The 11751-nt window shown below is 40.3% G+C and overlaps 1 long non-coding RNA gene across 1 annotated transcript; it reads left to right on the top strand.

Annotated features, from left to right (window-relative positions):
* Positions 1–6002: 6002 nt before the first annotated feature.
* On the top strand, positions 6003–9413 carry LOC122773090. Its single transcript, XR_006360854.1, has 4 exons — positions 6003–6519; positions 7435–7554; positions 7734–8392; positions 8604–9413. It is a non-coding gene; the product is annotated as an uncharacterized LOC122773090 (long non-coding RNA).
* The last annotated feature ends 2338 nt before the right edge of the window (positions 9414–11751 follow it).

Below are 11751 nucleotides of genomic sequence, written 5' to 3'. Positions count from 1 at the left end.
AAATCTATTGTGTATTCACATGCCAGCACAGCCATCATTATAATAATAATTATTATCAGTACCATTATTATTATTTTTATTATTATTATTAGTAGTAGTAGTAGTATTATTAGTATTATTCCACACATAACTCCAACTGAATGTAACATCACTCTCCTCAAAATCTATTGAATGTATAGATTTATTCTGTGTAACTGAAACTTGGTTACATGAAGAATATTATGTTAGTTTAAATGAGTCGACTCCACCCACACATGCTAAAACCCATATTCCCAGAAGCTCAGGCTGAGGAGGAGGAGTAGCAGCCATTGTTAATTTAATACTAGATTATTAATCAAGCCTAATTAATCTGGATATTTATCTTTTGAAAGCCTTATTCTCAGTCTTTCTCATCCTAGTTGGAAAACACGGAAACCGATTCTGATAGTCACAGTTTATCGTCCACCTGCACTTTATTCAGAGTTACTATCAGAGTTCTCTGAGTTCTTATCGGAGTTAGTGCTTAAGACAGATAAAATCATAATTGTAGTGGATTTCAACATCCATGTAGATGTTGACCGTGATAGTCTTAGTTCTGCATTAATTATCTGGTAGAATCAATTGGTTTTATTCAACACGTGAATAAACCAACTCATTGCTTTTGTGACACCGTCGATCTTGATCTTACGGTATCGACATTGAAAATTAAACTTTTTTACCAAAAACCCTGTGATCATTATTTATTGACATTCAATTGTACAATAATTAACTACAATAACATCAAGAACAAATACTGTCTGATAATAATATTAATACTTTCAAAGGGACAGTGCAACCTTTATTTAACTCGGTGCCATATGTCAGTCAGTACATCTGAAGGTACCTTTTGTGATTTTACTCCCGCCCTCATAGATAACCTTGTTGATAGTACTGCAGCCTCACTGCGTACTACATTAGATTGCGTTGCATTCAATTTAAAATCCTTCCTTTCCTCTCTCTCTCTATTTCTGTGTCTTCATCTTGCAGGTTGCAGGATCCAGATCCAGTTTTGAGGCTATTATTATTGTTATCATTGGTACCATATCATCACCATTATTATTATTATTATTATGCTATAATTAAAGTTGATATCAGTATAATTGTAGTTTTTGTACATTGTAGTTCTATAATGAGTAGTTCTATAAACATAGAACTGTCCAGGCTAAACTTGATACAATTGTTGTATATCTGCTCCTGGGGGGTATTCCATCAACGTAGCTAAGAATTGCCAGACTTAGGTGTAAGCTTGAAGCTTGACTAAGCTCCACCTCCCAATCTAGCTCCAAGTCATTCCATCAAGTGAAATCAGCTGGCTCCACCTGACGCTTAGTCAAGCCTCAACTGTTAAGCCTCAACTTGTGCACGCCCACAGGGAAAATAAAAAGCCCATTCATTCGAGCGCGAAAACTGTGAAAAATGCCAAAAAGCAAGGTATGGAGGTATATGGTATATATATATATATGAGGATTACAGCCACATAATCCCAAAGAACGGCAATACCGCGGCAATCAATAAAGCGAGGGATGTGGCGTGGCAGAATATTGCCGACAGGCTGAATGCATAAGTGACAAAGAAAATGAAGTATTTCAATATTATCATGTTTTATAAATCCTCCATCAAAGGGACAAAATATATGTAGACAATCAGTCAGTCATCAGTCATCATCTACCGCTTTATCCTCCACCAGAGGGTCGCGGGGGGTGCTGTGCCAATCTCAGCTACATCGGGCTATAGGCGGGGTACACCCTGGACAGTTCGCCAGTCCATCGCAGGGCCACACACAGATAGAGACAAACAACCATTCACTCTCACACTCACTCCTACGGTCAATTTACCTAATCCTAATTTACCTAATCCCCAACATGCAAACTCCATGCAGAAAGGCCCTTGTTCCAACCGGGGCTCGAACCCGGGTCTTCTCGCTGCATGGCAAGAGTGTTAACCACTACACCACCGTGTGGCCCTCTATAAGTAGACAATAATCTACCAATTGATTTCTTGATGGTTTTTGTTTTAAACTAATCAGTTATGTGGACCTATTAATGCAACCAAATCCCTAAAATGAAAAGGAAAATCCCCAAAGAACAAAAAGACAGCCCTAATAAGTAACATTCATATGAACATAATTAAAATAACATTATTGTTTCACTGCAATTTATGTGAAATACTCCATATTTGATCATTTGGCAGCCCTAGTAGTAATGTTAGAAAGTGATATTCATCACATTTATCAACTGATTGTTACGCAAATCGATGGGATAGCTTTCATTTATTTCCTGCATGGCCAATTGTATGGAATTGATATCATTTTCATTTAAGCCTGTCATTTTTACATGCTGTATTTGTGCTACTTCTGTATTTTGTCCCACATGCTATATGTTGAATTGTTGTGTTTTCATTTTATTTTATGTAAAGCACTTTGAATCACCTTGTGCTAAAATGTGCTATATAAAGTTGCCTTGCCTACATTTTTGATAATAATAGGCTACATTTAATCGAAGTATTTTACATGACTAATCACATTTATCATACAATTGATGGTAGATTATTACATGAAGAAATGCAATGTTGGTTATCATTCTATAGGAAATAATCACATGACAGATCTATTGATTATTTATCTAGAATCATTTTAGCAAATCAAGCAATTCAATGGAGACGAGGACCCCTATTACAGTAAGTGAATGCAGGTGACAGCAAATCAATCATCTATCTCCTATCAGTCGGAGGCCCTAACCCTTGTTACATCAAAAGAATGATGATCTCTTTAGATTTCCTTTTATTATATTCCTTTTATATTTTTTTGCTTATTAGTTTAATTTTGTATTTCTTATTTTTTATTATATTTTATAGCATTTATATATTTAATGTACTTATAGATAACATATAATTATTAGTATAAATAATTTCTTTAATACATTTTATTATATATTTAATGTTTTACATATTATTTTATCATTCCATGACAGTTGTGTGTCTCTGTTTCTGTCTATTGGACATTCTTTGATCATAGATGGTGCTAAGCTTCACTATTAGCCTGCTACAGACCAGGTTTGCCGGCAGCATAAGTTACCATGGTTACTTGGCTGGCATTCACATTAGCCACCTTGGTGGAACAGGGTTGAGGCTCAGATTGATGGAATGGAAACATGAGCCACAGTTATGGCTTAGCCATGGTTGAGGCTTAGCCAGAGTCATAGTTTCCATGGTTACTGAGTTGGGGCTAATCTCAGCCTCTTTGATGGAACCGAACTCTCACTCATATTAGCCAGACTTTGCCATTTAAGCTTGGCTTTGCCTTTAGCCTGCTTGATGGAATACCCCCCGGTCTCTTTCTTCTGTCTCTAACTCATCTCCCTCTTGTCCTTTCTCTCCCCCCTTTCTCTTTTTCATTTTTGGAAATGAAAAAGAGCCTTCAAAATAAAAGTCTCCGGAAATAAATGGGGGTGGAGTGGCTCAGTGGTTAAGACCCTACCTTGTGTACCAAAGACATCATGGTCGCAAGTTCGATTCCACCCCTGGCTAATTGTACTTGATTCCATTGTAAGTCGCTTTGGATAAAAGCGTCTGCTAAATGACATGTAATGTAATAAATAAATGTAGTGCTTGGAAATAAATAAAAGTGTCATTAGGAAATAAATGAATAGCTGTATTTATTTATTTCATAGCCATATTTATTTATTTCAGGAGTATATTTATTTATTTCTGTTTGTATTTATTTATTTAATTTTGACTGCAATGGCTCTCCATACAGAACGTTATGTGGCTACATTGTTATTAGCTCGCTCCATATTGTTGTTTTAAAATGCAAATTATAAGCACATCGGAGCTTGTGTTCGATCAGATGATCGTATTATGAATGTGAGAATGTGAGCATCTGCTATTAATATGAATAACAAACCAACCTGATGTGCTTGAATAATGTGTAAATGACACAGCTTTGGGTATGAAGTATTGACTGTGATGCTAATGAAAAACATTGGAAATAGATTTGTGAATGTGTTCAGGTTTAACTTAAGAAGAGGGAAGTATAATTTAAGAGGGCTGTGAGTCAAACTATGGAACAAACCAAGTGTTTAAGTGAAGTTGTGTAAATGTCTCATAAGATTAAAAAGATTAAAATTTAAAATGATTAACAAACTATAATTTATGCCAATATTTGGCTTGTATTTTTTTTTACTACTTTTTTCTCATTCATACAGCTGATATTCTAGGTAATACCATGGATCGTATAGTAGAAATATGGTACCATACCATAATATGATGATATAATATTTTAATTACCTTCTTTCCCTTTTAATTTCATTTTTATGAAATGTATAGTCGTATTTCATTTTCTTTTTCCTGGGAACCCTCTGGGACCTCTTCATAGAACCCTCGGAGTCCCTAGACCTGTTATTGAGAACCATTGTTCAAACTACTACAACTACTAGTTTCTGTCCTGTGGACTAACAGATGTCAGATGTCACTGACCGCTTAGACCAGGAGGGGGTTGGGGTATGTAAATGTGATGATTCTGGCTCTTGGCTGTAAATATTTGAGGCTAAAATTCACCCTAAAACACTTTGAGGAGTGCCTACATTCAAATAGCCAAGACATTGTTTTCAGATTTCCATGTGTTAGACATTGTTGGAAAGCTTAGAAATCACACTTTTGTAAATAAGTGTAAATGTAAATGTTGTCTGGAAATAACTCAAAATGCCCCCCAGCCTACTTGTTCCTGGTTTCCATGGTTGGAAACTCAAAATAAATACACATAAATATATATTAAATGCATGCAAACATACAGTATATAAATAAGTGCTGGGCCATTAACAATAAACTTAACGTGCAATAAGAAAATTATCGCACGTTAATCTATTCACTTTTATTTGGGTCTGGAAGTTGGGTCCACACAGTGAGCAAGCTATGAATTTCACTTTGTTATTTTAGCATGGATGTGTATGTAACCCCTTTGTTATGATGTAATAACAGAGCACAGGTAAATGATGATCAATGCTAATAAATGGAAATAAACAGAAATATACAGAAATAAACAGAAGACTGTGCGGTAAGAGCCCTTAATCGTTGAATGCCCAAAAGACACAGGAAACACTGCTTGGAGTTTTTGTATGGCCACAAAGAATATACAACATTTCGTTTTATGCAAAACATTCAATGAAAAATTATAATAATAACAAAAATAATAATACTAAAGCCGGCAAAAACAAAACCCTCTGTCCCAAAGTGTTAGTGTTGGGGCCCTTTCTTTGTCTGATCAGTGTTAATGTATCAGTGTGTAACAGTCGGGGAAGGGGAATCAAGAAATCTTTCACCACTTTCAGAGTTCAATATCAGTAGTTTCAATGTGGCTTGCCATCCAGCTCACACTGGGAAACAATCTCTGATACCTTCACACAAACACAGAAGGAAGCTATTAAATGGGCTGTAGGGCGTGCCTTGGACCTCCTTTAATGTTGCCTGACCCTGACCTGACACTGATACAACCTGTACCCGTTGTACCGACCTACCTACCACTTCCTGTTTGCCTGCCCCTATTGGATTTGTTTGCTTCGCCGATTAACTATCCTGGTTTGACCTCTGCCCAACAACACTGAGAAGCTACAGTGTGAAGTGGCAGCACAAGCTGTTGCTCTATCTGCCACTCTTTTTTGACTCTGTGCTCATTGACATTTGAAATACAGCCTCTCACATATCCCACTGAGAGGTCAAGAGTGTTAGGGATGAGTGGAAAATGGCATTCAACACCCCCAGGGGTCACTACGAATACATAGTTATGCCTTTTGGACTAACTAATGCTCCCTCAATATTCCAAGCCTTGGTGAATGATGTGCTCCGGGATTTTATGTGTTTATGTTTGTATATCTCGACGACATCCTAATCTTCTGAAATCAAAACAGGAACACGTGCAGCTCGTCCGTAATGTCCTCCAGAGACTACTAAAGAATCAACTGCTTGTGAAGGCAGAAATATTTGAGTTCCATACCACTGAGGTGTCGTTCCTAGGATACATCATTTCGGTCAACTGTACTCGCATGGATCCTGCCAAAGTTAAAGCAGCGGTGGATTGGCCAATTACCACCACTCAGAAGAAGCTACAACAGTTCCTAGGGTTGGCTAATTTTTATCGTAGGTTTCTCCGCAACTATAGTTCTGTGGCAGCTTCCCTGACAGCCCTTATCCCCCCAAAGGGTAACCTTCCAATGGTCTCCTGCTGCAGAAAAGCTATTCAGTGAATTCAAATCATGATTCTCTACTGCTCTCATTCTTATCCTTCCAGATTCGGAATGCCAGTTTGTGGTGGATGTGGATGTGTCAGACTCTGGGGTGGGGGCAGTGCTGTCTCAGCGATCAGCAGAGGACCAAACGTTACATCCTTGTGCTTTCCGCAAATTGTCTCCAGCAGAGAGAAATTATGATGTTGGAAACCTAGAGTTGGTGGCTGTCAAGATGGCCCTTGAGGACTGGAGGCACTGGCTGGAGGGGGCGAAGCATCCATTTGTGAGTAAACTTGGAGTACATCCAGGCTGACTGGACATAGTGGACATATTATACCCTATTTCCGCCATTAAAATAGTTTCGTGGTGTCCTAATGAACATGTCAGTGACATGCTTTGGTCAAAATACCATAAGGATGAAGAATCATAGTAGTTCAATAACCCTGCTAAACCCGCCCCTTTCAGAACCCTCGGTTTTCGTGCATGGTCCCTTTATATGCAAATGAGACACAGGCAAACACACACCCACTTCTTCCAGGGGGTTTCTGATTTGTCCTCTTTACAGCGCTTTACAGCTCTATTCCTCTCCCCCTCCCTCCACTAGTTCTCTGACAATATCAACATGGCAGCGTGCGCAGAAAACAGCGAGAGTGCCGTCACAGGAAGAGACGTCCTACATAAGGATCGAGCCGAACAGTGCCGAACTGTAAATCAGTTAAAAACAAACAGAACTGCTGATTGCCACCGCTGGTGCTGAATAAACTGTATGTTGCTGTATCAGACCGGAGACTGTGCTCCTGAGACCTCACCACGCTGACCAGCTCCAGTGCTCCGGCGAGCTGGCGATCAGCGGTGGCGATCAGCGGTGCTGCACTCTCTGTGTCACCGCTGATAGCCAGCGGCAGTTTAGGCAGTGGAGCTAAGGTGGAGCTTGCGAAGTAAACGTACTGGTGGGGCGGTAACATTCGCAGTGAAATGCGCATGCTGACGTCATAAGCGCAGGGAATTCAACATCGAGCGTTTTATCGCCTATACTTACACTAAGGGGGACCACGAAAACATGACTGAGTATTGTTTTTCCACACTTTGGCGACTGGTAGGGCCTCCAGAATCCCAAATATCAGTATTAAAATGGTTAAAAAAAAAATTAAATTTTGCATAATATGTCCCCTTTAATCATTTTGATTGTATCGCCTAGGTTGAAGAACCATCAAACCAGACCTCTCCCGTCAGTTCCAGTCTGATGGTTGTTCCACATGAGAATATCATCCCAGCTAATATGGTCATCGGCACAGTTACCTGGGACATTGTGGACAAGGTAAAACAATCTCAGACCAACCACCAAGCTCCCAGTGCTTGCCCTGATAATCGCTTGTATGTGCTTGTGAATCTCTGCTCTCAGTTTCTCCAGTGGGGACATGCTTCACGCCTTCTGTGAGTTGAATATGCTCACAATACACTCCCTAGCTCCACTCTATGTGGCTTTCTCCTTTTCAGTGCTCTTGGGGATACCAACCTTCACTGTTCCCTGAGCAGGAGCAAGAGGCAAGTGTTCCATCTGTCACGGCGCTCATCAAGCACTGTCATTGCACCTGGCTGCCACCCCTTTCTACTCCCCTGCATTCGTCCAACCGGTACCAGAGAGTGCCAACAAGTACCGGACCTTAGCATCCTGCTACACACGTGGACAGAAGGTTTGGTTGTCCACACATGACGTTCCCCTTCAGGTGGAGTCTAGAAAGTTGGCCCAAGATTTGTGGGGCGGTTCTCCATAAGTAATGTCATCAACCCCTCTGCAGTTCGTCTTCACCTTCCTCACTCTATGAGGAGTCATCCCAAGGTCAAACCCATTAAGGAAAGCTAACTTGTGCTATTACACAGTGTTAGCTAGCAAGCTAACGTTATTTTGGCTGGCTAAAGTTAACACAGATGAGCTGAATGCCCAGCAAGCCTCCCTTGGACAAGACCAGGAGTCACTCATGCAAGACGTACCAACACGCTGGAATTCCACTTTTGAGATGATCAAGCCCTTGAGACGCAACAGAGACCCACTGCACACAATGCTGACCCAGCAGAAGCACAATGTGACCCTCTCAACAAATGCTGGCAAAATACAAGAAGCTTGCAAAGCTGGAGAAACTCCTGGAACCATGCAGGTATGGTCTACAAAGATAGCTTGTTCATGAATAGGTCAACAAATTCTTGTAAAAGTCACTTTGTATTTAAGAAATGCATGCCCCTAAATGTAATATCATTCAGAACTTGGCCCCCTCAGGCCTCCTTATACCTCACAGATATGCTCCACCACCACACTAACTCCCGCAACCTTGGATCATCTGACAAAAACCTTCTCTCACCTCTGCACAGGACCAAGTACGGAACCTGGGGCAAAAGAGCCTTCTCCATAGCTGCCCCCACCCTCTGGAACATCCTCCCAAAACACATCCGTGACGGTCCAAACCCAACCACCTTCAAATCATTCCTCCAAACCCACCTTTTTTAAATCCGCCTTTAATCTATAAAATAATTTTCCACTAACCTTATGCACTATTATTATTATTATTACATACAGCAAGGCAGTCAAAAATTAGGCAAACAAATCAGGAAAATGTAAGGCAAAATCCAAACAGGCAAACATTAGTAAAAAAATATGAGAGAGCAATGCACATTATAGAGTAACAAAGACAATCTGACAAGGACATGGTGCATGCTGGACTATACAGTATTTACACAGGTTGACTAGATAAAAACAGGAACAGGAAGTGGGCTTGGTCAGGTAAATGGCAGGAAGACCAGAAACCAGAAACAGGTGAGTACCAAAATAAAGCAGGAGCTAAAAAACAGTCCTGACATCATGTGTAACAAAGTGGCCAGTGAGTATATGTACCACATACACAAGATAATATACACAGTAAAGTCAAGGTAATAAATAGTAAGCATTATCAACACCATGAAATAATAGGAAGTATAGAAATATTAACTATGAACAGGAAATAGAATAGACATGCATATGCATACACACACACATGCACATGCATGCAACCCGTGGCCAAGTGGAAAGAGAACTTGAATTGTAATCGGAGGGTCGCCGGACCCCTGAGCAAGGTATCCAACCCAGTGAACAGTGGGCTGCTCAGTGTGGCAGCCCACTGCTCCTAATTCTAGGATTGGTCAAATGCAGAGGAATACTTTCCCCAAGGGGATTATTAAAATTCTAATTCTACAAACAAGCATGCACACATACACATACATGTATGATGTTTATTCATGGCTGTGAACTACTACAAAATAATAATATATAGGAGGTTGCATTTTTGCTCTGAGACTTACAACACAGTATTGGTATGTAAAACCTAATGTATGCATTCATATTTTCATACATACTGAAGATAAATTCAGTACACAGGCAACAAGATATTCCAAGAGTCTGGAATTGTGTCTAACCTTCTGTCTGTATTATTATTTCAGTTCACATCAGTTCACATCATTACAGCTGCATATACGAGGTCATGCGGCAGCATTTAATAAACTGGCTTACAATTGCATGTGGATGTGCACTATATGGCTTCAGTGTCACATAATTATGTGAGAAATAGCAGTGATTGTATCAGGGGAATCAGTAGTTCCATTCTGTGATACCTCCCTTCAAGATAATGGTGCAGGATGATTGCACAGTATGCACGATGATGGGCTGAGCTGGGGTGCTGATCGTCACCGGGGTAATTAATTCTGACATTAGGAATTAGAACAAATGTGTGGAAAGGGGAAATAAATAGACAATGAGTGTGTTCTCCTACATACACATACACACGCTATACAAAGGCATTTGAGGGAGGGAGTGTGTGTGTGTGTGTGTGTGTGTGTGTGTGCGCGTGTGCATGTACAAATTTTGTCTTTGTTTTTTCAGGGTTAAGATTTAGGATTAAGTAAAGACTTCTGTTTAGATTAGGGTTAGGGTTAGGCACTTATTTGTGATGGTTAAGGTTAGGATAAGGGTCTAGGGAATGCATTATTTTTATAATGTGTCTTCACTAAGATTAAAATTAAGTTTGTGTGTATGGGTGTGATTTGCTGTGTTTCTGAACAAGAAATGACGTCACCCCTGAATTCAACAGGTTCCAGTTGAGAGTTAAATTTACGTCTCCAAATTCCCTGCTGGAGTTTGTTTGCTACTGTTCTCACTCTTGTGTGTCAAGTTGGTGCTTTTCAGTGGAGACGGCTCTATAACAGTTGCATGTTAAATATAAATCAGTCAATCAGTCAAGACACCTCTCTGTCTGAGGTGTGTGCTGGGAAAACTATGTGAGGTCCAAAAATGTGCAGAGTTTGCATGTTCTTCCCATGTCTGCATGGTTTCCTCCAGGCTCTCCAGCATGTGTTAATATGTCAGACACATTCAGTCAGGTTGGTCTCAGGTTGGTCTCTTGTGGCTTTACATTAAAAGACAAGAATGGGGGCTGCGATGGAGAAGGATCTGTCTCCCCAGGTTTTGTGCTTGGTCCTTGGTGGTGGCTGTAGCAGATTTTGTTGTACTTAAATGAATCCAGGTCACAGTGAGACCAGTAGCTACAGAACAAGACATGGTGTCAGAGTAAAAGGAAAAAAAAGCTTTGCAAAAAGATGGACGTAACCAGAGTTCCGTCACCTCATATGGATTGGGATGCGAGCAACCTGCCCGAAACATGGCGGAAATTTAAGCTCCATGTAGAGTTGATGTTTACTGGTCCGTTTAAGAAGAAAGGAGAGGACGAAAAGTGCAGCTACCTTCTCATTTGGATCGGCGAAAGAGGCCGGGACATATAACACATGGACACTTACAGACGACGAACAAAAGGTACTGAATACGTAGCCTATTATGAGCGCTATGAAGCATACATCATGCCAAAATCAAACATCATATTTGCTCGTTATAAATTCCACGGAAAAAGTCCAAGGAGCTAAAGAGCCATTTGAACAGCTTTTGACGGATCTGAGACTGCTTGTGAAGGACTGTAATTATGCAAACAACGAGGAAATGGTGAGAGACCGTGTCATGTTAGGGATCCAGTCACCTAAAGTAAGAGAAAAGCTACTGAGTGTTGGTTCCGATTTGACATTGGATAAAGCTATAGACATTGTCAGGTCTCATGACATAGCACAAGCACAGCTTAAAACTGTAGCTAGCGGCAACAGTGGCCTGCACGAGCAGACTGTCCATGCTATCAATCGCCATTACTCAAGGAAGACAGCTTGGAAAACGCGCCAGGACAAGGCAACAGGAAATATGGAGAGCACCTACAGACCTGATGGGGACAAAGAGCATCATACAACTTGTGGCTAATGCGGAAACAAGCCTCATGGAGCAAAAGACAGCTGTCCACAAAAGGTAAACAGTGCGAAATATGCAGCAAATGGAATCATTTTGCAAAAGAATGCCACTCAAAGCAAAGTAAAGGAGTGCACACTGTAAGTGAAATTGACTCACACAGCAAGACAGACAATGACAACTTGTTTATTGTTTTTACTCTGACAAATG

This window comes from Solea senegalensis, linkage group LG8 (genome assembly GCF_019176455.1).
Source record: "Solea senegalensis isolate Sse05_10M linkage group LG8, IFAPA_SoseM_1, whole genome shotgun sequence".
In the NCBI taxonomy this organism is placed as follows: Eukaryota; Metazoa; Chordata; class Actinopteri; order Pleuronectiformes; family Soleidae; genus Solea; species Solea senegalensis.
This window is presented reverse-complemented; position numbering and strand designations above follow the sequence as displayed.